Raw genomic sequence first — 26,822 nt, 5'->3', positions numbered from 1 at the left:
GAATTGACTTGATGGCGCGGCTCCAGGCGGTGCAATCCTCGCCACCCACTCGTCACTCACTCGTCCTCCACCCCGCGGCAAGAGGCAGTGCTCAAGCATCTCCTCTTTACCGCCACAGCACTGATACTTTGGGATTAAGGACGTGTGTTTGTGTTCTTAAGGGAAGACAGAGGGCGGGTGATGAGTGCTAGCGGGCGTAAAGGGACGGGGCCGCCTCACTGTCTAGCGTCTCGCCCCCAACATAGAGGGACCACGCAGCGCACCACTGCCCGCCGGCCCCTGTCCATCCGCCTGCTGATGATCTTGGCTCCAAGCAAGAGGAGACCCGGTGAAATGAGAGAATTAGACGCAGTGCACAGTTAGTTGCGGGCTGGACGAGATGGAAGGTGGCTGAAGAGGCTCCGTGGTGCAGTAAAAACCCTCACATAAATAAGGAGAGATCGCTGCGTTGTTATGCGAGGACTTTGCCGCAGTGACGAGACGCAGGGACGAAGAAAATGGTGAAGTGAGTGTTTTAGACGAGGAGTGACAAGTGAGTGACAGTGGCGGTGATGATAATGATTACAGGTGAGGCAGGTACAAGCCCCACCAACCTTCTGACGAGACGTGTGTGTGAAGCGTCGACCTCTTTATAGACACCGAGGTATTAAAGGAAAGCCAGGGAGGGAGTGAGGAATTTAGAGCCACGTTGACTTTATAGAGTCTTGGAAGTTCAGTGTTTGTGTCCGAGGCGTGTGTGGGGAGAGGGAAGGGGAGGAGCGGGCAGGTGGCGGCACGAGGGGAAGCTGAGGGGAAGGGACATTACCAGAAGAGTCGCCATCGCTGTCCCCTCTTTTGCGAAATCCAATTTGTGTGGATATTGAGTTTGTTTTCGATAATAATGAGGAAATTGTTCCGCGATCAAACAGGATCCAAGGATGACTTTGACGGGAAATGTGAAAAGATTAGATAAGCAGCCACGGAGCGAGGCGGCCGTATGATGCTGGCGATGTGAGGGACAGCCGGACCAGGAACCAGAGCTCGTATTCTCAAACACTTCAGGGCTTCACCTCCACTATCTCAAAAGGCTTTATTTAAATTTACATGAGTTTTCTAAGGTGTTTTTACGGTTCTAGAGGCAGAGTGACAAGATTTCTACAATATTAACTGGAGAAACACCCTTGAAAACCCCGGTAATCATCTCTGTGGCCCTTGAAAATAGTCGTGGTGAGAAAGCAAAGCGTTTCTGAATACGTGTCCAAGACTGCTGTGTCACTGTGTTGGATCTAGAGAGGAAGGAGGCACAGGCAGGATGAATGGTGTGCCGCTGTTATGTATTCTGTGACGGAATACTGAGTCTCGCACCTTCCTAGACAGTTAATTAGTTAGAACATATCATTGCTCTGTATCCCCGTCACTTTTACCTCCACTGTTTATAAAATCACACATACCTTATCATCAGTTCCTGTATTATGATTTAAAAATGGGAAATAAATATGTGAAAAAAATCTTAGCTAAAGTGGACTTACTGATGTATAGGTTCATAATACTGCTTTACAAATTGAGGTTAGATAGCCGCTCTTTGTGTGTGTGTGTGAGGGCGCCCACCATTCTGTACTGTTCTATGTGTGGGTACTATTGCAGGCACTAATATTTTGCGATGAATGTTTTTTTTCAGGCTTATCAGTCTGTATGTGGAGAGAAAGCACTAAGAAAACAAGCTGCACTTTAAACTTTTACTACCTCCACATTAAGACACAGAGATGCTACTCGATAAAGACAGACATATAATAACAAAAATACACCAAGTAACCTCACGATGCTTGTAAAAGTAAAACAACTGCAAAATAAGACCAACATTTCTTACAAAGCGTAAAATCCAGAAAGTGAACTTGACAAAGACTAGAAATACAATCTGAGAGAACAAAGTAAAGAGAAAGAAGGAATGAAGGAATGAAGGAAGGATAGAGAAAAAGAATAATTCAGAAGCAATTACGGGAAAGCAAAAACATGAAAGAAAGAAGAAAGAGATGAGGGAGAGTAGAGATCAAAGAGAGAGAGAGAGAGAGAGAGAGAGAGAGAGAGAGAGAGAGAGAGAGAGAGAGAGAGAGAGAGAGAGAGAGAGAGAGAGACCAAGAACATATTATAACTTCACCCTTATTTACACACACGTTCACCCTACACTCACCTACACCCTGGGACACAGATACTCTCTCCATCACCCTTCCTTTCAAGTCAGCGAGAGAAGAGTGATAGGTGTATGTTTTTGTCACCCGAGAGAAAGGATGCTAAAATAAAAGTCTCTCTCTCTCTCTCTCTCTCTCTCTCTCTCTCTCTCAGCATGGCAATTCTAACCACAGATGCCTCAGTTATCGAGCTTCCGAGAGATGACGGCAAATAACACAGCCACAGGTTCCTCAGCTACACTATAATGCGCAGCGCAGTGTTCTGATTGACGGCAAATTGCTCTTAATTATAGAGAACTGGCAAATTATCAAGGCGAGGGACAGGAACACGGAATTCAGACCTTCAGGAGGAGTTAATGTCAAGAAAATACGTAGAAATTTGACGCTAAATATGAGTATTGAATAGTTTAGATGAAAAGGAGTGAAGTGTGAGTGTATATGTGGAATGGTGTGGAGAAGGTGGAGAAGGTGGTGATGGGTGAGACATGATGTGGAGTGGATAGTTATGGAAGGCGTGTGATTGTAGTGGAGAGGATAGAGTTGGGATTAGTGTAGAGTGAGTGGAGTGTGAAAAGAATGTGGGAGAGTGTGGAAAGGTGTGATGTTGAAAGAGAGATGAAGAAAAGCCGTGAGAGGAAGAAATAAATGCCATGAAGCAACTGTGAAGCAACAAAACGAAAAAAATAAAATAAAGAAGAAGAAAGCAAGAAGTGAAAGTGCTAGAATATAAAAGAAAAAGAAAAAGGAAGGAAAAATGAATAAAAGAAGAAAAATATGGAAAAATGAATAAAAGAAGAAAAATATGAAGATAGAAATAAAAGGAAACAGAGAAAATACAAGACACTCAGATATAAATAAGATAACAATATATATAGATAAAAGTAGAGAAACATCTTATATGATTTGCAACCTTATGTACTTTTCATATGAGGAATCTTATTACCTTCGTGTGTGTGTGTGTGTGTGTGTGTGGCGGAACTTTGAGTAACGAAACGAGAAACGAGACAGTGAGACAAGAATGAGAAAGATAGAGAGATAAGGAGAAAGCAAAGAGGAGCAAGACCTGGGCTAAAATATCCATTCATTAACTTAAATAGCGTTATCTGGGCGGTTCGGATACGTTAGGGTGGAAAAAACCTCACACCCTCTAATAACTCATCTTGAGATCAAAGCTTATATAATGAATCTGCGTGCTCCTCCATCCCACGCGTGTCGGAAACCTTCGGACGCGTTTCACTCCCCTACGTTCAATCCACACACTAAGACAAGAGGACACCATGAAAGCCAGCGTCCACCTCCTTCTCTTCCACCTCCTCCTTTCCCTCTCCACTCCACTCCACGCCTCCACTAGATATTCAGTGTGTGCTCTTGTCACTCTCCGTCCCGACACTCGCTTCCATGTGGGTGTCGCGAGTGTCTGAGCAAAATACAGCATAAGTTTTCACGTTTTCTGTGTAATTAGGAAAGTAATAGACTTGCTAGGCTATGCTCGTGTGTGTGTGTGTGTGTGTGTGTGTGTGTGTGTGTGTGTGTGTGTGTGTGTGTGTGTGTGTGTGTGTGTGTGTGTGTGTGTGTGTGTGTGTGTGTGAGAGAGGAGAGAGAGAGAGAGAGAGAGAGAGAGAGAGAGAGAGAGAGAGAGAGAGAGAGAGAGAGAGAGAGAGAGAGAGAGAGAGAGAGAGAGAGAGAGAGAGAGAGAGAGAGAGAGAGAGAGCAACACAGAATCAACAGTAACAAAAACAGACCCTCAAACCTCAGGACACAAACAACCTCAATACCTTTATAAAAATGTAGAGAGCGCCGCGCCTTGATGAAGCCATCCAGAAAAAGCCACAGTAATTCAGGGTGGTTAGCTCGTTAGGCGGTTATTAAAGTGATCAATTCCCTCGTAATAAGTCAGGAGTTAAGAGGGCGGGACACGGCGGCAGTCTCTCATCTTCGGCTTGTTCTTGTTCTTGTTCTTGTTCTTGTTCTTGGGGACAAAGCAGCAGTCTCTCATCCTATGCTTGTTCTTGTTCTTTTCGTTGTTGTTGTTGTTGTTGTTGTTGTTGTTGTTGTTGTTCTTGGGGTGTTTCGTATTTTAAGCTTCTTTCTTCTTGTTCTTGTTACTTCTTGTTGGTTTTTTTATTTTTCTGTTGTTGTTGTTGTTGTTTTTAATGGGAGTGTTTCTTTTCTCCCTTCTCTCAAAAAACATATTAATTCGACAATTTCTAGAATACTATTTCGATTAACTTCTTTCTTCTTCATGTTACTTCTTCTTTTCTCTGAGCTTGTTGTTGTTGGTGTTGTTGTTGTTGCTGTTAATGGTAGCGCTTTTTTTTTTTCTCCTTTCCTCAAAAAAACATACATTAATTTGATCATTTATAGAATACTCTCTTGACTTCCTTTTTTTTCTTTCATAATTTAACATTATTTTTTTCATTTTCTGTCCAGTTCTCATGGCCAAAACACCAAAAACATACCCTTTTATAAACACTGACTCAACATTCACACGACAACCCTTTAAATTGTATCATCCTTTACTAATTCATTTTTCATATTTTTTATCCTCTTTCATTTCCCATTTTTACACACTCACTCTTAGAATACTCTTTCAACTACATTTTTTTCTTTTATTTACTACCATTCTCCTCCATTTTCTCCCCAGTTCACAAGGCCAAGACACCAAAAAAGAACTTACCCTTTACAAACACCAACTCAAACATGAACACGAGAACTCTTCATCAAACCAAGACATTACAAGCTTTATCATCCTTATCTAATCTCTTTTACGTTTTAATTCTCTATCATTTACCATTTCACAACAGTTCTCACCCCCTCACTCCTAGAATACTCTTTCCAATAACATTTTTTTTTTACTTTATTTTCTAACACATTCCTCCATTTTCTAATCAGTTCTCAAGGCTAAGACATAATAAAAGACAATTAACTCAAACATTCACACGACATGCCTTCACCAAAACCTTTCAAATTTTATCATTTTTTACTAATTTATTTCCTATTTGATTTTTCTTATCCCATTATACACAGTTCTTATTCCCTCACCCTTAAAATACCCTTTCGACTAACTTCTATTATCTATTTTCTACCATTCTTCTCCCTTTTCTCCTCAGTTCCCAAGGCCAAGACACCAAAAACCACAATAAACTCCAAACATTCACACAACAAACCTTCACCAAACCAAACATTTCAAACTTTATCATCCTTTACTCATTTCCTCTTCCATTTTATCCTCTATCATATCCACTTTTTCCACAGTTCTCACCCCCTCACCCTAGACCCCTTAGACACCACCCCAACACCCCTTAGACCCTTAGACACCACCACGCTCTCCCCCTCTCACCGGACGAGGCGCGCCTATTCACGCGGGAACCTTAATAACGAACTCGCCAAAGTCAGGCAGCGATGGACAGGCCTTGCACGTGGCGGTGGTACGGGCGAAAGGTCTGGCTGGTCCCTTTTTTAAGCAATTCAATTAGGACGACCTCACGCTACACTGCACCGCCTCCCATACGCGGAGAGGGGTAGGAGGAGGAGGAGGAGGAGGAGGAGGAGGAGGAGGAGGAGGAGGAGGAGGAGGAGGAGAGGAGGAGGAGTGAAGGACAGACTGGTTGGTTGGTGCATCGAGTGGTTGGAAAAATATAATAATTAAGATATTCATTTACCGATTGTTAATAATAATGTTAGATTTTTTGTACCGAAAAGGACAGTGGCAATTAGAGGAGGAGGAGGAGGAGGAGGAGGAGGAGGAGGAGGAGGAGGAGGAGGAGGAGGAGGAGGAGGAGGAGGAGGAGGAGGAGGAGGGAAGGGAGACAAAGGGAGGAAGAAGAGTATGAAGTATATAATTAAATGATAAAAAAAGTGTATAAAAAACAATAGAGAAAATAACAAAACATAAAGAAGATAGAAAAGAGAGAAAAACGACAACAACAACAACAACAACAAAATAAAACTGCCAAAAACACACAAAAACACCAAACATATGGAGAAGTAGGGAAGAATAAAAAAAAAAAAAAGCAAACTATCTCGGTTCAATATGCTTCAAGACACTCGTGAACTCGTGAATCCTTGAGAACAAAGCTTCGAATCACCGAGGTCTTGAGTCATTGTTAGGCAGCGTGGGCGTGGCGGGATGCGAACTGGCGGGGTGTCTTGGAGGGGCGCAGCAAGATACCATTGTGCCAGGCCGGACGAAACCCTCTGATGAGTAAGTAGGTTTTGTTGTTGTGGGAGGTGTTCGTCTCTTGTGAGGTGGGGGGAGGAGGGAAGATTTCTCTCTCTCTCTCTCTCTCTCTCTCTCTCTCTCTTTTAATCTATTGTTTTCTTTCTCGTTTCTCTTTCTCTCTCTTTCTTTCGTAATTTTTTTTCCTTCCTCCGTTTCGCTTTGTTTCTTTTTCCTTCTTTGTGTCTTTTTCTTTGTTTATTTTTCCATTCCATTCTCTACCTTTTTTTTCACTTCTTGCTTCTCATTTTCCTCTTTTTTTTCTGTTTCGTTCTTTCTAATACAATTTCTGAACATAATCCTTTAAGACGTTTGTCCTTAACTCTAACATAAACTTCACCAATATAGTTAAACCACGTACTAGCCACATAGAAAAGGATATAAGAACTAAAGAGACACAAATGGGCCAACGTGGTACAGTGGAACCATACGTGCTTTGGGATCCGAGAGGTCTCCAAGCGCACGGGTTCGAATCCTGTCCACGGTCTGAGTGTAGGTTGGGGTTCCTCACTCGGGGGAATGGTTTCTTAGCGGGTGGGTTTTGAGATAGGAGGTACCACAAAAAGTATTCCCTTTAGCCCAGATTCTGTGGGATTATTATTTTTTCCCTCTTTTACAGTTTTTCTGTTTGCGAATCTTAAATTTAATCATCACAACAAATACTTAAAAAAAAAACTTTCTAATCACGTACAGAAGATAAAACAAAGGAAAAAGTGATGAAAAGGATGATAAAGTCGTGATTTTGTAGGTATTTTCGATTTCTATCCTTCATTTACTGTTGCGACTGTTCTTAACTTTAATAATTTTACTTCACAAAACAGACAAACCACTTTTCAATCACGTACAAAGAATAGAATAAAGAAAAAATGCTCAAAATATAACGAAGTCTTGATTTTGTAGGTTTTCTCTTTTTTCTCTCCTTTACTCTGTTTGTGAGTGTTCTTAATTATCATTTTACTTCACAAAACAGACTAACCACTTTATCACGTACAAAGGATAAAATAAAGTGATGAAAAAGATAGTTGTCATGATTTTGTAGTTTTTTCTCTGTGTTTTCTCCTTGACTGTTTTCGTGTTTGCGAGTGTCCTTAACCTTAAGCATCACAATTATAAACTTAAAAAAAAAAAAAAAAAAAAAAAGATACAGGATAAAATAAAGAAAGAAGTAATAATAAAGATAATTAAGTCATGATTTTGTAGCTTTTTCTCTTTTTGTCCCGTCCTTTACTCTGTTTTCCTGGTTGTGAGTGATCTTAACCTTAATCATCAAAACAAACTTAAAAAAAAATCTTATACAGGATAAAAATAAAGAATGATGTAATAATAAAGATAATAAAGTCATGATTTTGTAGCTTTTTCTCTTTTTTCCCCCTTTTTTCTCTGTTTTCCTGTTTGCGAGTGACAGGAAAAGAGGAATTCGGGAAGAGACTCGGAAGGTTCCCAGCCCTCTGGCGGCCCCCAGCGGAGGTCGATTGACAAAACAAAAGCCTGCGGAGAAGCGCATGCGGCATAACCTCCTTCCTTCCTTCTCCACGTTACCGCAACCAACCACCACCACCACCACCACCACCACCACTATTACAGTTATTGCTATTGGTACGGTTTTATTTTGCATTCTTTTTATTATCTTTCCTTTCGTTATTTTCTTTTCTTTACCCACATTTATAATCATAATTTTTCTTTCCTTTCATCACTTTTCTTTCCCTGTCTTTCCCTTCTGCTGCAATCAATAGTTTTCTTTCCTTTTCCATTTTCTTTCATTGAATAAGTTTAGTCATCATTTATTCCTTTTGTCGTCTCCCTCTTCCTCTTCCTCTTCCCCTTCCTCCTCATTCCTCCTCCTCCTCCTATTACTACTACTGTTACCTTTACCAAACACGCTCTTAAAATTATAAACGTCCTAACCTGACACAAATATCTAAGAACACCGGACTATTCTTAATTCAATAGGAAAAATACAATAAATCTCTTACCTTTACTGTACTTGCTTTTTCTCATCTGGATATTTTTTTTTTACGTCCGGTTCCCTTATTACCTGGATATCTGTGGGAGAAAATAAGACAGGTAAGAAAAGTGACCTAATATACTTACTACACGTCAAAACAGCACAGATATAGAAACTTATACGTAAATAAAAAAAAAAAAAAATGCTTATATGAAGAAAAAAGAAGGATAAGAAAAAAAAAAAAAACGTCGAAAATATTGGAAATGGAAAAGATGGAAGTCTTGCGGGATACAAAAAAGTAAAAACAAGAAGGAACACGCAAATAAAAATGCTTGTTTACACAGAAATACGTAAGGAAAAGCGTCGTTCCACACAATAAAACAAAAGCAAGACGTGGCCGTGCAGGAATTTCGTGTATATATTGAAAACATAAGAAAAATCGCTCGTTGCATATAAAACACGCCGCCGCTTATCATATCAAAGAAATCCCAAGATCGCGCCGCGCCAGTATAATCGTGAGATGCATTTTCCAGACCGTGGCGCCAGTTCCCATTTTCCAGCCAATCAGCGCCGGTGATCGCTCGTTTTCGCGCCAACTCCCGACCAATCACATTCTTCCACGTGGTAGCACAAGCCCTTAACTGAATTTGGCGGGAAATTAAAATATTTTCCTCGGTCTGGGCCCTATTTTAGCTAGAAAAAAAGACGAATATGATTGAAAATGACAAGGCTGTGACGTGATTGCTTGGGTTCTGATGAGCGATTCCTGACGTAACCTTAATGCCGTCAGCTGCTTGAGATTAATTGCTGAAGAAAACGAAAATAGAAAATAGGAAAAAATACACGTAATACAAGAAATGGAAAAGAAATGAAAAGGAAATCTCAAAAAAAAAAAATAAAGAAACAAATAGATACAAATAGTGTTTATTTAAGTAATTCTGCAGATCAGTCTTTAAAAATTTATTCTTATGTCTAATTCAACAATTTTTCTACAACAAACAAGTAAAAAATAACATTCTTTCCCCTAATTCATCGCTCAGTCTTCAGTAACAACAAATGTGCCGAATAAACACGAGAAAAACAACGCAATACAATTTTCATCACGTAATTTTTTCATCTTTTTTTCCCGCAATAAACTTGAATTATTGATCGGAGACGTGATGCGTTTTGGTGCAATTTCTTGTTCACGCTGAGGCGACGAAGAGGTGATAATGCAATTGCCTTCCTTATGGGTGATGGAAAGAGGAGGAGGAGGAGGAGGAGGAGAAGGAGAAGGAGAAGGAGAAGGAGAAGGAGAAGGAGAAGAAGAAGAAGAAGAAGAAGAAAGAGGAAGAAGAAAAAGAAGAAGAGGAGGAGGAGGAGGAGGAACAGGAGAATGAGGTAAAGAAGAGCAAGAGAATTTAAGAACAGATGATAAGCCATAGAAGGAAAGGAACGATGATAAGGAATGAGACAAGAGGATAAATAGAACGAGGGAAAGAAGGAGGGGTAAAATAAATATCATGGACAAAAAGAGACAAGGAAAAACAGAACATAGGAAGAAGATTCACCAAAATAAGAGGAAAAAAAAAAAAGGTAATATCTATGGCCAATTAAGAAGCACAAATGAATCACCAAACACAGCACCACAACACCAGAACACAGCATCACCACACCCATACCTCCCACCTGCCCACACACCATATCTCCAATTAAAAAAGCCAGTTATTCAAGGTTCTCATCACCTCATTAAATCACCAGGCACCGCTCACCTGGATACACCTTGGTTACCTGCAACAATTTTTTTCTAACCTTACTTTGCATTATTTTGTCTATCGCTTCCTTCCACAAATGTTATGCTAATTTTTGAACTCAATCTTCAGTTATTTTCTTTTTTCTATGGTCAGTTATTATTTTTACCTTCGTTTTCAATTAGATTTATGCTTCTTTGTTCAATATATTCCCTCTTTTTTCTCCTTAGTAAAACATGCAGTACCTTTGAAAACTACTTATCCATCATACAACTTTGAATAACAACTACAGTCACGAAAATAATTTAAAACAATGCCATTTTAACTTCTTTCCACTTTACGTATGCGTGGTAAGGAGAAATTAATCAGTAGAGAAACAAATTGCATTATATTCCATTCTATTTACTATTTCTCACTTACAATAGCCACTATAGTCACGAATTCAATTTAAAAACAATGCCACTCAGACCTTTTTTCGACTGAAGATACATGACACAGAGAACTATACAGTAGAGCTACAAACTACATTATATTCCATTATATTTAACATTTTCTCAGTTAGAATAGCCACTAGAGTCACAGATTCATTTTAAAACAATGACACTTAGACCTTTTTCAACTAAACTTATACATGACACAGAGAAGTGATAGGGCAACAAACATATTCTCACAAACATAACTCACCTAACCTGCTGAAAATCTCATAAAACCCCAGAAATGAAGAATCTCACCTAATCTGACCAAAAATTAAGGGAAATGCAATATACAGTGGCAAAAAAGTACAGGTGATTTGTGGCCGTGGCTATGTTGTGCTGCCCCTCTTGTGCCCACCTGCATTCCCGTGTCTCGCTGCGCAGGTGGCGGGTCTGAGCATCGCCGCCTTTGTGATACTTAAATGCGATCAGAAAGTGAAGTTCCTGTTTGTGGGTTAAGAAGAAAAGGACATGATGGGTTGTTGGCTTATCATTCTCCTTCCTTCAACTTGTATTTCCTCTACACACACACACACACACACACACACACACACACACACACACACACACACACACACACACACACACACACACACACACACACACACTTTTCCCATCCCTCCTTCTCTTTTTCATCCACTCTTTTTCTTTTACACATCCTTTATTTAACTCCTTCAATACCATGACGCGTGTTCATATCTATTCGACTTACTGTTTGGTGATCTTATACAGCTTCAGAAACTTATGTGGTGGATTGAATTAGTGAAAACTGTGGCCATTAATCTTCTGGCCTCCATAGACCCTTCATAATGTCAGTAAAATGGTCTAATCGTACATAAATCACAAGGTAAAAACCCGTTCCAGTACTGAAAGGGTCAACATCACATTTCTTCTATCCCTGTCTTTCATCCACCACATTTTCTATCGCACATTCTTTATCACACTCCAAATTAATTCCAAACAGCCTCATAAGAAATAAAAGCCCTGGTATCGTTCGTCCTTCCTTTGTGTTCCTTCGTGGCCGCCAGCTGAAGGGGAGACTAAAGAATCCTGCCATAAGTCATTTGGAGCGGGACCAGAAGTTGATTTTCAGGGTTCGTGGACAATTCAGAACGGAGGAACTTTGTGTCACGGTTACTTAGCGCTTAATTTTCCATCAATTTCAGCGTAAATGTCCGTCGCTCAAGAAGGCAGTGTGTGTGTGTGTGTGTGTGTGTGTGTGTGTGTGTGTGTGTGTGTGTGTGTGTGTGTGGTGAGGGGAGGAGTGGTGGGGGGGTTCTGAGGGATGGAAGAGAAGGTAAAGGAAGAAGAGGGAGAGGAAGAAGAAATTACTAGTTCCTAACCTTTCTATTATTTTCATTTTCTTTCTCTTCCCAAACATTCTTACCTTCTCCTTTGCCTCTTTGTTTCCTTTGACCTTTTTCCTTCCTTTGTTCGCATTTTCCTCTTTTCTTTTCTTCTCTCCATCTCTGCTCCTTCCCTCCTCCTGTACGCCCCGCTCACTCAGCAGACCACACGTGCTTTGTTTGTTTATCTGATCAGCTGATGCCTGGATTATGACGTCATTCGTAAACCTCTTCCTCCTCCTTCTCCTCCTCCTGCTGCTGCTCTCCTCCTCTTCCACCTCCTTCTCTATGATAACTTTTACTTTATTTTTCTATCGTTTGTTGTTGGAGGTTTAATTCATTTTGTGTTATTTTCAGTTTTTGTGTTCATTTTAACGTATGTGTGTGTGTATTTAAGTTCTCTCTCTCTCTCTCTCTCTCTCTCTCTCTCTCTCTCTCTCTCTCTCTCTCTCAGCATAAACAAACCCTGCTGCATCGCATAAATCTCGTGGAATCGAACGCTTCTCATCTGGTCCCAGAATGCATAAACTCAGGGACCCCAAACGCCTCCCTCGCAGCTCAACCCTAAGCAGATGCCGGGATCCTCCTCTCCCTTGAGGTAAAAGGATTCCAACCCAATAAGAGCGAGGACTAACAGGATCAGAGACCAAGCAAAAGGCATTTCCCGATCCCTCAGCAATTCTCTTGTTTGCTTAGGTCACATTATGGATCAGGAGGGTCTGGTGTTTATATATCCTGCCGCGCTGGGTCATTGTGTGCTACTGGAACCTGTGTTTGTGGGATTTATAAACTGAGTTGTTAGTGAATGGGGTTAAAATGAATGTTACTGAAGATTTCAATAAATACATCAATTTCTGACAATATCATGGAAAATTGAAAATATGCATGAACGTTAAAGGAAATGTAGATATATGAGTAGGTTCAAGAAAATCAAAGGTATAATGAATAAATGTACCTGTCTTAGTCTTAATAGGATGTGAGAGAAGTTAAAGGTGAGTACAGAAAGTAAAATGATTAAAAAGAGACTAGTGTGGCGCCGCAACAACAGCACAAAGTCTGAGGAAATGAAAAGGAATAAAACCATAAAAGACCCACCAATGGAAAACCAACATAAACTAAGGTGTATGAAGGACAGGTAAGTTAGGAGTCAAAAGTATAAGCAAAAGAAGAAACACCAAAGATTTAGAAGACATGAATGATAGCGGTGAAAAAAAAGAGACCCACACAAACACACAGACACACAGGAAAACAGACACACACACACACACACACACACACAGGTACGCCAGAAAACACGCCAGCCAAACAATCAACGCGGGGCAGGACGAGAAGGACGCGATGTTCTACTGCAGGTAACAACGGAAGTTCAGCGTGGCGACCTCCCTACGCTGTCCCTCTGCCGGCCCTCGCTCCCTCCGCCGCCCAGCCCAACCTAGCGTGCCCGGGGCTGCTGGTGGCCGGTCTGTTGCTGTTGTTTCTCTGTCCAAACACAGATTTACTCGCCCGTGGCCAGTTTCCTCGGTCAAAGCATTCCAGTGGGCGCAATTAGCTGTTAAATTGGGCCCTTTCTACCCCCCATTTTCCCACTCAGCGAGGCCATCTGACCGTCAAATCGAAGGTAATAGGGAAGAAAAATGGAAAATTTCTTCACCCACCCAGAGACTTCCAAGCCCTATTCTTTGGGAAAAGTTGTTGCCTTCTGACGATCATCCATTTTCTCCCTCCTTCTTTCTCTCTCTGTCTCTACCATTCTTTTTCTCTCGGCTACTATTTTTCGTGTATATTCTTCCCTCGTGACTCCCTCGTTCCCTTCTCTCTCTCCCTCCCGCGCCTCGTCTGGCCCTGGACGCACGTATGGCGATCAAAGTGGAGCTCTGGTAAAAAGTCTTCGAGATGGGATGGAGAAGAGGTGCATTTTTGGGCCGCGGGAAAAGAGGCAGAATCTGGTGAAGAGAGGCTGGGAGGTTTGGTGGGGAGGGGTAGGGTTGGCTACTGGGAAGGAGAGGGAGAGGGAGAGGGGACGGAAAAGGTGTGTGTGTGTGTGTGTGTGTGTGTGTTTCTCTATCTTATGTCTCTCTAAGGTTGAGTAAAATATAAGTAAGTCGAAAAGAAGCGTAAAGAAAATGCAATGAAGAAAATAAAGACAAGGAAGGAGGAATAGACAAAAAAGAAAAATATAGATAAGAAAAGAGACAAAACTAAGTCAAAGGAAAACAAACAAGGATATAAACGGAATAAACAAAGACCACACAAACAAAACAACACACAAAAAAAAAACGAAAGAAAAGTGCAAAAAAGAGAAAAAGGAACAAGAGAAACTCAAACAAGAGAAATTTAGAAGAGAAAAAAGGGAAAGGAAATAGAAACGTGGAACCGACACACACACACACACACACACACACACACACACACACACACACACACACACACACACACACACACACACAAAGGGGCCATTGTTCACACCGGTCTCTCTACCAGCCTGATTACTTGGCATCAGCACAGAAAGAAGAGCATTTTATACCAGGTAATATGAGAGATTACCGCTGGACGAACTAAAACAAGCTGCCTTTATTCTCTCTCTCTCTCTCTCTCTCTCTCCTGCACTCATAATGTTTGCTACCAAAGTATTAATAACAAATACACACACACACAGAGAGAGAGAGAGAGAGAGAGAGAGAGAGAGAGAGAGAGAGAGAGAGAGAGAGAGAGAGAGAGAGAGATTACATAACTTTTTGTAGCAAAGTTGTCGAGCAATAAATATGTTTTCCACTTACAGAAAAAAATTGACTGGAAAACAAATATCAGAAACATGAAACATACGAAGAAAAATCACAGAAAAACAAATAGAAAGAAAAACAAAGAGATAAACTTAACAGAAACTAAACTTACAACCTCAAAGCAAAACAATGGAAACACACACACACACACACACACACACACACACACACACACACACACACACACGAACTCAAAAATATTAAAACTCTGAACAAATTCTACTCTATTCATTTGTTATATGTATTATAGGCAGGTAATTACGTCTCACAGGATCGTTAGGGCTAATTGGTCGTTACAGGTGAGCGGGTCGGCCTTAATTAGCGTCTGGAGAAGCAAGCGTGGGTAGCCGCCGGCATCATTAACCCAAGGATTGAATTTCGTCAAAAAAATCTCTCTTTTTTTCTTCCCTCATTTTTCAACCTGAGCGCTCAAGATTAAGGAAAAAGTCTACTGGCTGCTGGAGGGAGGGAAGGAGGGAGGGAGGGAAGGAGGGATGGAGGAAAGAGGAAGGAGGGATGCAGAGAAGGAGGAAGGGAGGGATGGAGGGAAGAGGGGAAGTAGGAGAGAGAGAATGGTGGAGTGGATTGCTACGATGCTAAAACAGGAGAGAAAACTGAGGAAAATGATGAAGGAAGGAAGAAAGGAGGCAGAAAGAAGTAGAGAGAGAGAGAGAGAGAGAGAGAGAGAGAGAGAGAGAGAGAGAGAGAGAGAGAGAGAGAGAGAGAGAGAGAGAGAGAGAGAGAGTATAAATCAACTCTTTTAATTTTCTTCATTAATTTCTCTTCTCTTTATTTATCAACTTATTTAATTTCCTATCTTTCTTTCTTTTTTTGACTTCAAGACTTTCACACTACAAACTCACACACACACACACACACACACACACACACACACACACACACACACACACACACACACTAATTTTTACTATTTCATCCTTTTATCTGACTAGAAGCAATGATATATTTTTTTCAAGCGTGACTGTTTTCAAGTAAAGATCAATAAACAGAGTGTCTTATCTTGACAGCGCGTGGCGAGGCGTGTCAAGTGTTGGGTCTTGCTATGAACTGAGAGGTGGGTGGCGGTGCAGGAGTGTCTATCGCCCTCATACAGAATCGCCTTGCTCTCTCACCACGACAGATTTCCAAGGCCACAGACACGATTACCCATGTTTTGAAGACAGTTTCTCCTTATAATAATAAAAAATTCTTACCAATCCATCACGGGAACAATAAAAATGCCCTAAAAAAAAACATGAACATCTACAACTAAAGCCTTTTGAAAGATGGTGAGAAAGCAAAGCATTTAAGAATCCTGGTGAGGCTACCACAGCGACTTCTTGAATCACCTCTTTGTAGAAGGACATTTGTTCCTTAATTTTGGCTAACTCTTTTCTGTTGGGGAAGCAGCACTCAAAACGGCCTTTTCTTAATATTTTGTTGCCCTTGTCTGGCTTCTCACTTGCTTAAAAAAAGAAAACCAGCGACTATGTAGATTTGAATGACGAAAAGAAGTGAGTTATCATTAGCTTGTGTTCCTTTCACATGTCTCTCTCAGGAAGTGTAAATGAAAAGACAAACCTTAAGTACCATGACGCGTTTCTATATTCATTCAGCTTACTAGTTGGTGATTTTATGCAGCTTCAAAAACTTATGTGGGATTAAAATAGTGAAGACTGGCAATTAATCTTCTGGCCTCCATAGACCCTTTCTAATGTCAATAAAATGGTCTAATCGTACACAAATATCAGGTAAAAATGTGTCCCATTATTGAAGGGGTTAAATATATAGAAATGCGGGTGAATATCTATATTACTTGTAGTGACTAACATGCTGACTGAAACTGTACAAGTAGCATCGCCTCATTAACAGTCACAGGCTTAAACACCACCTCAGGAAATCCAACACCACACAATACAAGAAAAAAAACTAAATAACAAGTACAAAAAAACAGCCTTAATAAAAAAAACACCTTAAATCACACCTCCATAAGGCTTTAAATACCTCGAGCCCTTAAAACCAGACTTAAATTGCCCTTATCTATATGCAACTAATTATCATAACAATATAACAATAAGTCTCGTCTGTCGTGCCTCTCTCAGATGAAGCTTGGGAAGGCGGCGCTGTGTGTGGGGCTCCGGGCGGGGCCAATAAAGTAATCACCGTATTCTGGGCTGTATAAAAGGGTGCCATAAGGATGCAATCGCTACTGAAGGTGACTTGGTGATTCCACGCTTGTGTCTCGGCTGTAAATCTTCAAGGAGAGAGAGAATGAGAGATACAGAGAGGGTGAAATAAAAGGGTGTGGTTATTTTGGCGGTGGTGGTGATGTGTGAAAATGGTAGCTTCTGTATATCAAGTTTATGTACTACCACTACTACTACTACTACTATTACTACAACTACTGCTACTACTACTACTATTACACCTCCATAGCCTTTGAAAATACTCGTACATGAAATAAAGAAATATGTAACAATTAAAATATCTACCTCACTTTGAAATAAATAAAATAAGAAAGGAAGAAACGAGAAACTTAAGTATGAATTATTACCTGTGGAGAAAACTGAGACAAAACAAACAAGGTGAGGAAAAATAATTACCTTGCACGTAAGAACTAATGAAGGATCCTGCAAATTAATCACATATATAAAGAATAAAGCCAAAATAATAATGAGAGAAAATAAAGAACGAAACGAAAACAAAACACCAAAATAAAACAAACCAAAAATTATAGAAGAATCTGAAAACAAGTAGAAACTGCATACAAAATTTTTTAACTAATATTCTAACTCACCAGTCTATCAACCAACACACTCACAAACACCACGCCACTAACACCCATACAACAACAACCAAATATCACTAATCTGTCCTTCCAAACGCTCACCAAACACCACACATACACTAAGACACTTGGAGCCACAACCAAAATCACCAACGTATTCACCCACACACTCACCAAACACCACACATACAATAAGACACTTGCAACCACAACCAAAATCACCAATGTATACACCCACACGCTCACCAAACACCACATACTAACACCCTTGGAACCACAACCAGAATCACCAATCTATTAAGAGGGAGATTTCAAGACATTTGCCCCATACTTTTGGCTACCTCTCATTATCTTTAAGGGAACTGGCAATCAAGTGGGCCTTTTTAATATATTTGTTGCCCTCCAGCTTCCCTTCTTGCATAAAAATAAAGTCTACTCACCCACACACTCACCAAACACCACACCACACACTAAGACACCCACAACCCCAACCAACCACTGCATCTTTGCCTCCAGAACCCTCCCACTGCCAGCCTCCCGGAGCTCACCTGCCCCTTATCAGCTGCTTCATTAAGACTCACAGGACCACCGACCAGGACACCTCCACGATGCGCACAGGTAACGTATGAGCTGCTACAGGTACTAATTACACGGCAAGCCCACTACGGGAGGACTACCTGTTGGGGGGGGTGATTTTTCAGTGATATAGCTTACCTTTCAGCATCCTCTCCCTTCCTACTACTGGTCTCCTACCCCGCATCCTCCTTTTCATCACCAGCAGCCCTTAGCGTCCCTTCTTTCCCTTCAGTTCCTTAGGGTGTGCAAAGAAGAGGATGCAAAATGAGGCTGTCTACTTTTCAATCTGTGTGTGTGTGTGTGTGTGTGTGTGTGTGTGTGTGTGTGTGTGTGTGTGTGTGTGTGTGTGTGTGTGTGTGTGTGTGTGTGTGTGTGTGTGTGTGTGTGTGTGTGTGTGTGTCGTTCACTGGTAGAATACTAATGTTCATTTCCTCCTTCTCCTCCCTTCTGCTCCCTTTTATTTGCTAGTCACGACCGTATCAGAGGGGCATTAAAAGACAAAAAAAAAAAAAAAAAAGGGAATAACTATTTCTCTTACGCCGTTACTGTTAGTTGTGATGGTGGTGGTGTTTATAGTGGGAGAAGAAACTCTCTCTCTCTCTCTCTCTCTCTCTCTCTCTCTCTCTCTCTCTCTCTCTCTCTCTAATAACGTGACGGCTTAATGAACAGTGATTAGTACAGCCTTCATTATCAATAGCCAGTTATCTAATACAGAACGCCAATGTAATTATAAAGCCCTCTGTTGGGTGAAGCTGTATTAAAAGTGTGTGTGTGTGTGTGTGTGTGTGTGTGTGTGTGTGTGTGTGTGTGTGTGTGTGTGTGTGTGTGTGTGTGTGTGTGTGTGTGTGTGTGAGAGAGAGAGAGAGAGAGAGAGAGAGAGAGAGAGAGAGAGAGAGAGAGAGAGAGAGAGAGAGAGAGAGAGACGAAACGAGAACAAATATTCTCTCTCTCTCTCTCTCTCTCTCTCTCTCTCTCTCTCTCTCTCTCTCTCTCTCTCAAAATAATAATAATAAAAAAAAAGAGCATTTGTATCTACTTCCGCTAATATTTCAACACAAAACCGCCCACTCTGCCAACACACACACACACACACACACACACACACACACACACACACACACACACACACATCCTGGTAGGTCCTGTCAGCGGGACGGTCACAGAACAGAGTACATACATCAGCTGTCCCTCGTTGGAGATGACCTGATTACGTTGTCAGTCCTGCGAGGGAGACGGGACCACCACCCAGCCGCCCTCCCACCCTGCCGCCCTTCACCTCATAGGCAGACACGCAGGGCAGAGATACGGAGAGAGAAATACAAGAAAAAAAGCTAAATTACCTATAGAGAAGAGCATATGGAAGTTATAGAAGGAAATTATATGGAAAAACCGTTACTGCCAATACGAAATAATGGATAAAGAGAAAGAATATTAGAAAATACCTTTATTAACTGGAAGAATTAACTTAGGTAGAGACAGAAGAGGGAAATTACAGGAAGAAAGCTTTAATAGATATAGAAAGATATACTACAATGAAATAAACAGAATGAACATAGAGGAAGAATATCACATATATACATTTATTAACTGTAAAAGGCAACTTAGGGTAGAGATATAAGGAGAACATTGAAGGTAGAAAGCTTAATTAATACTAGAATGATATGCAACAAAGAGACGGAGAGGAAAATAAACAAAATGGAAATAGAGGAAAAATATTAGAAAGACATTTAATAGCTGTAAAAAAACAACTTAGGGTGGATAAACAAAAGGGAAATTACAGAAAGAAAGCTTAAATAAACACAGAAAGATATGCAACAAAGAGATGGAGAGGGAAATTAAGTGAAATGCAGCGTTTAGTAGAGATAAAGAAGAGAGTTATCAGGAAGAAGCCTTTATCAGCCATACAAATCAACATATGATCAAAATTCACAAGGATATTAATATATATAGAGAAAATGCACTCAGGAAAAGATGTTAGGAAGAGTAAATTAATGTAGGAAAGCAGAAGCAGCATAATTTGAAAGCAAGAGAACCAAGCAACAAACAGATCAAGGAAAATAAGTGAAAGGATGCAATATCACACACACAAAAAAAAAAAAAAAAACACTTACTGAGAAGGAAATGAAAAAAAACAGATCGGGAAAACATGAATAAGAAAAAAGTATTATAAGAGGATACCAGAGCAACAATATAGTCGTGTTATTACTTATTTCAACTTAACACAGAGAAAAAGGAAAAACAAAGGCAAACAGCGACATAATTGTAAAATATTATAGGAATTTTTACGTTCTCAATAAACTTGAGAGAGAGAGAGAGAGAGAGAGAGAGAGAGAGAGAGAGAGAGAGAGAGAGAGAGAGAGAGAGAGAGAGAGAGAGAGAGAGAGTAGAGGTGAGGAAAGTGTCTCTAACTTACTGCTCATAAACACAAGAACATTTTTACAACACAAAGCCTGAAATTTATATAAACGAGACTCCCTGATGACATTTCTCCCTCCTCTATTGATAAACAGGTGAGCAAAAGATACACATGAAAAGCGCTTATGAGAAAATGTAATACTAAGCTGTAGTAAAGAAAAAAAAAAGATGAATTGAAGGTAAAGTAGGCCGAAAAAATACAAGTCAATATGATACACGAGTAAATTCAGAGAGAGAGAGAGAGAGAGAGAGAGAGAGAGAGAGAGAGAGAGAAGGGGATAGGAAGTGATGAAATGAGTGAAAGACAAAAAAAAAGTTGTTAGAAGCGAAATAATTAAAAAGTTGATGCAAAAACCGACGTGGGAGAGAGATAAGGAATAAAAAACGAGGGAGTAAAACAGGAAATAGATAGAAGAGGAGATAAAGAAGACATAGATAAACACGAAATAGGTTGGTAGTAGATATAAGCAGACACACACGAGGAGATAAGAAGACAAATGATAAAACAGAGAAGAAGAAGAATTGTTTGCAGGTAGATAGAAACAGACACGGAGAGAGATAACAAGATAAATGAGAGAAAAAAAAAGAGAAAAATAGACTTGTACTGGATGGAAACACAGGTAGATGAGCAGATAAGGTGACAAATGAGGGAGGAATAGATGGGAATATGATAAAAGCAAGAGGAATATCATTAAAACCAGTATTATACGCCATGTTCTCTCATCACTGCCACACACACACACACACACACACACACACACACACACACACACCAGACGTAAGCCGCTCACTGATGTTTTCCTCACTAACTGAAAATAAGGCAGGATATTTTTCGAAACCTCTAAAAATCAATGAAAAAAAAAAAAAAAACCCGCTTTACATTTCATCAACTACAAAGGACATCTTCATTTCAACGGCGCATTTGACCGGAGGGAAGGTTTTGTTCTAGCGTCCGTGGCCAGAGTTTTCCAGTGCTGAGGTGGCAATGGAGCGCAAAATGAGAGTACTGATAGTGTGGCTTCCAAGACTTTACCGCAGAGAACACTGAAAAAACACCGCCAACGATGAAATAAAATATATACGGAAAATTATACCGCGAAAGAGAGAGAGAGAGAGAGAGAGAGAGAGAGAGAGAGAGAGAGAGAGAGAATTAACTACACTACTTTCTTTACATTCTACGTTTTAGCTTCAGCTTGTTGCTCACGTAAACAAGAACCACATCAACATATCCAAAGGGAAGAGGAGAACAAGGAGGAGGAGGAGGAGGAGGAGGAGGAGGAGGAGGAGGAGGAGGAGGAGGAGGAAGGGAAGACTCAAGATCATGTCAGTATTTTTTCATAAATGACCTAAACTGAACTTGTATTAATGGTAGTAGTAGTAGTAGTAGTAGTAGTAGTAGTAGTAGTAGTAGTAGTAGTAGGGGAGGCAGTGTATATATGTTTACTACGTTTTCTATTCGTTCAAGGATGTTGTGATGACGCCTAAGGATATTCATCTCCTTACGCACGCCTTCACATTACGCCCATTTCATCTCATCTGGTGTGCAATATTTATAGTAGCGCTGCGGGTCACCTTGAAGTAGCGATTGTAGTAGTAGTAGCAGTAATAGTAATAGTAGTAGTAGTACTACTACTACTTTTACTACTACTACTACTACTACTACTACTACTACTAATGCTACAACAACAACAACAACAACAACAACAACAACAACAACAACAACAACAACAACAACAACTACTACTACTACTACTACTACTACTACTACTATTACGAGTCTTACCCACGAGACCCACTAACACTTCTACAACAAAAACTTCCACAACAACCACAAATAAGCATAAACGAAGTACCATTTCACCACCTTTCACAAACACAAACACACACACACACACCACGCCCACCAAGTGACCAACTTAAAGATACAATCACACGCAGAAACAACCCTAACCTCCATCTTTAACCTCCCACGGTCCCACACCCACTCATACACTGTCTATCAAAGGTTCCCGCGCGGCAGTCAGGTAGGCGGGTCAGGTGAGGTGGGCCGGAGTGAGCACCAGTGACGCGAGGACTAAGATTGTTGATGATGCCGCGTTCCCCGTTGCCTTTCCCCCTCTCGCCATCACCACTAGCCAAGCCTTTCTCGTTAATGAAGACATGTTTGCAGGTTTTCGGAGAAGGAGAAACGTGATATTAATTCCTTCAATACTGGGATGCATTTTTACATTGAGATTTGTGTACGATTAGACCATTTTATTGACATTAGGAAGGTTCTATGCAGGTCAGCAGACTAATGACCACAGTTCTCGCTATTTTTCATCCCCCACATAAGTTACTGAAGCTAAATAAAATCACCAAATGTTAAGCAAAATGAATATGGAAACACGTCATGGTATTGAACTTTGATGAGTGGAACGGACAGAGTATTCATGTTGTAGAGTCAATGGGGAGCTTTTAGATAAATTTATGGATGGGGATAATAGATGGAATTAGATAGCTTTTCCCATACAGGGACTGCCTCGTGTAGGCCTGACAACCTCTTGCAGATTTCCACTTTTCTTACGTTCTCTCCGTGACGCTTTTCTTTTTATGTTCATTCTATGTTTGTATGGAACGTTCTGACTAACTTTTCTTAGCTTAATTGATAGAATTTATCGTTTCTTTCCCGTTGAAACTCAGTATAAACTCAGCTCATAATGTTTTGTTTATCTATTTACGCTTGTTTAGTGCGAAATATTCCTTGAAACTTGACGTGTTCGTGTGTGTGTGTGTGTGTGTGTGTGTGTGTGTGTGTGTGTGTGTGTGTGTGTGTGTGTGTGTGTGTGTGTGTGTGTGTGTGTGTGTGTGTGTGTTGAAGCTTAGCATCTTATCTATTCAACCGCCTCTTTATAAGCTTCTGCAACATTCGCCGTCTGAGATGAAATTAAAATCCGTAGAAACTTAACCCGCTCGGGTGTGTGTGTGTGTGTGTGTGTGTGTGTGTGTGTGTGTGTGTGTGTGTGTGTGTGTGTGTGTGTGTGTGGTGAAGTTTAGTACCTTATCTATATCAACCGTTTCTTCATAAGCTTCAACAATCGCCGCCTGAGATTAAATTAAAACCCGTATCTATAGAGCGTCACTTCTCTTCCACTGTCTCATTCACTTTTTTTTAGGCATTCTAACTAATATCACGTTTGCTTAGAGTGAGCGGAGGTTCATTCGTGGTCGTGGCGATGGTGCGTCTCCCGCCTATCAATTTACACTCCTTTACGTCAACTTGTGCTTCTTTAGTGTCGCTCCAAGTTATTACACGAGTTTCGCAATATTTTCCCCACACTTAATGAAAAAAGGTGGAGTATATATCTTACTAACTGTACAAAAAAGCTTCTAATAAACTGCATTTACTGTACTTTTGGCTACTTATCGTTTACGCAGCGGTACCGAAACCTTTTATAAACCTTACTTAATGCTCTCCGCCATTTTATATTTACACGTTAAGCAATCTCTTTATCAGTCCCTATTAAAGATATTCACTGCATTTATTGGACTTTGTTTATCCCCGCCCTATGATATTACTCTAAGACAATGGAAGGTTAATTTGAGGTACATATTGTTGTTTTTAAGGTTATTTAAGACTGTGCTACAAAAATAAGTGTCTAAAAGAGATGTAGTGTTAACGCAGGCGATGACATAGTAAGGCCCCACATTACTACTACTACTACTACTTCTACTACTACTACTACTACTACTACTACTACAACCACCACCACCACCACCACCACCACTACTACTGCTACTACTACTACTACTAATACCACTACCACCACCACCATTACCACTACTACTACCACTACAACAATCACCAATCCAAACACCTCTGCAAACAAACACACAACACACCCACTCAATAAACCCACACACCGCGCATAGATACAACCACCCTGACACACACACACACACACACTATCAAAGGACACCGCCGCGTGAGTGAGGTAGGCGGGACAGGTCAGGCGGGATGCAGTGAGTAAGGCAGGTGAGGATTGGGTGAGTGACACGGTATTAAAGACTCTTGATGCCGCCGCCTTGTTCTCAGCCTCCCCTACTTCCGCTTCTTGCCCCTTCTAAGCGGTAATGAGTGGAGGGAATAGAGAATAGAGGTATACTTCGTGTCCCGTTGTTTCTTAGCGTTCACTATGATTTATTTGTTGTTTTTATTTAGTTTAGCAAAGAAAGGTTACTGGTATGTGTGTGTGTGTGTGTGTGTGTGTGTGTGTGTGTGTGTGTGTGTGTGTGTGTGTGTGTGTGTGTGTGTGTGTGTGTGTGTGTGTGTGTGTGTGATTACTGTTGCAGCTTCATACACACAGAAATACATACATTCCTGCTATACATTTTTCTTAAATTATGGTTTTCTTTAATTAATCAACATTTTTTCTAATTCATTTCTACAATATTCGCGGCCTATGATAGAATAATACTTGTAGACTTTCCTTTCTTCTTCTAAACTATATTTTTTAGAAAGTTTAGGTAATTTCACGTTTAATTTTAGACTTTAGAGTTCAAGACATATTTTTCTGTGGCGGTGATAGCATGCCTTTCGCTCACCATTTCGCTTTATTTACCGTTACTTTCTGTGTTTAGTGTCGCCCAACGGTATTTCACGGTATCTACGGTATTTCATGCTATCTACGGTATCTTAGGTTTTTTTTTCACACCATATATACTTCTAATAAACTTAACTTACGTCGCTCTACGCTATTTGACATTTATTAAGCACTACTCAAGCTTATTATAACTTCTACTTAATTTTTCGGGACGCATTAGATAATTTCATGTTTATTTAGAGTTGACGAGACAATTTTTTTCCTGTGACAGTGATAACATGTCTTTCGCTCACCATTTCACTGTAATTCACGTTATTTTGAGTGTGTTTAGTGTCGCTCTATATCATTCCACGCTACTTAACAATATTTCCTACACTTCACAACATTTACGGTATTTTAGGCTAGTTTCGCACCACATAAACGTCCAGTTTTTGTACACTTTTTGATATTTATTAAGTACTACTGTAGTTTATCACAAATTCTACTGTATTTTTTAAGACACTTTACATAATTTCACGTTTATCTAGACTTAGCGAGACTTTTTTTTTCTGTGGCAGTGGTAATATGTCTTCCGCTCACCAATTCACTGTAATTAACGTTATTTTGGGTGTGTTTAGTGCCGCTTTATGCATTATGTCACGCTCCTTAACAATATTTTTTACTATATTTGCGGTACTTTATAGGTTTGCTTCGCACTGTATAAACTTGTAATGAACTAGAATTTGTCACTGTGCCCTATTTGATATTTATTACGCACTACTGAAGGTTATCACAAATTTTACTTCAGTTTTTAAGATACTTTAGATATTTCACGCTTATTTTGAGTTAGCAGAATATTTTATTTTATATGGAGTGGTAACATGCCTTCCACTCACCCTTTCACTGTTATTAACGTTACTTTGAGTGCGTTTAGTGTCGCTTTGTCTTATTTCACGCTCCTTAACATTATTTTTTACTATATTTACTGTATTTTATGTTTGTTTCACACTACATAAACTTGTGATGAAGTTAACTTAAGTCGCTGCACGCCATTTGATATTTATGACGCATTACTGAAGATTATCATAAATTCTACTTTATTTTCAGGGACACTAGGTAATTTCAAGTTTATTTAGAGCTAGTTAGAAACATTTTTTTTTTTTTCATGTGGTTGTGATAACATGCCTTCCACTCACCATTTCACTGTTATTAACGTTACTTTGAGTGCGTTTAGTGTCGCTTTGTCTTATTTCACGCTCCTTAACATTATTTTTTACTATATTTACGGTACTTTGGGTTTGTTTCGCACTACACAAACTTCCTATAAACTTAACTCATGTCGCTGTATACTATTTGATACCTATTAAGCACTACTCGAACTTATCATACATTCTACTTCATTTTTAGGGACACTTTATATAATTTCACGTTTATTTTGAGCTAGCGAAACACTTTTTTTATCATGTGGCGTAACAATATGCCTTCCGCTCACCATTTCACTGCAATTAACGTTACTTTGGGTGTGTATAGTGTCGCTCTACGTTATTTCACGCTATCTAACAATATTATTACTTTATTTACGGTATTTTAGATTTGTTCCGCACCACACAAACTTCCAATAGACTTAACTCATGTCGCTGTACGCTATTTGATATCTATTTAGCACTACTCGAGCTTATCACAAATTCTACTTCATTTTTAGGGACAAGTTTATTTAGAGTTAGCGAGACATTTTTTTTTTCTGTGGCAGTGAAAACATGCCTTCCACTCATCATTTTATTGTAATTAACGTTATTTTGTGTGTGTTTCGTGTCTTTCTACGG

The sequence above is a fragment of the Portunus trituberculatus genome, chromosome 22 (assembly GCF_017591435.1).
Source record: "Portunus trituberculatus isolate SZX2019 chromosome 22, ASM1759143v1, whole genome shotgun sequence".
Taxonomy (NCBI): domain Eukaryota; kingdom Metazoa; phylum Arthropoda; class Malacostraca; order Decapoda; family Portunidae; genus Portunus; species Portunus trituberculatus.
This window is presented reverse-complemented; position numbering follows the sequence as displayed.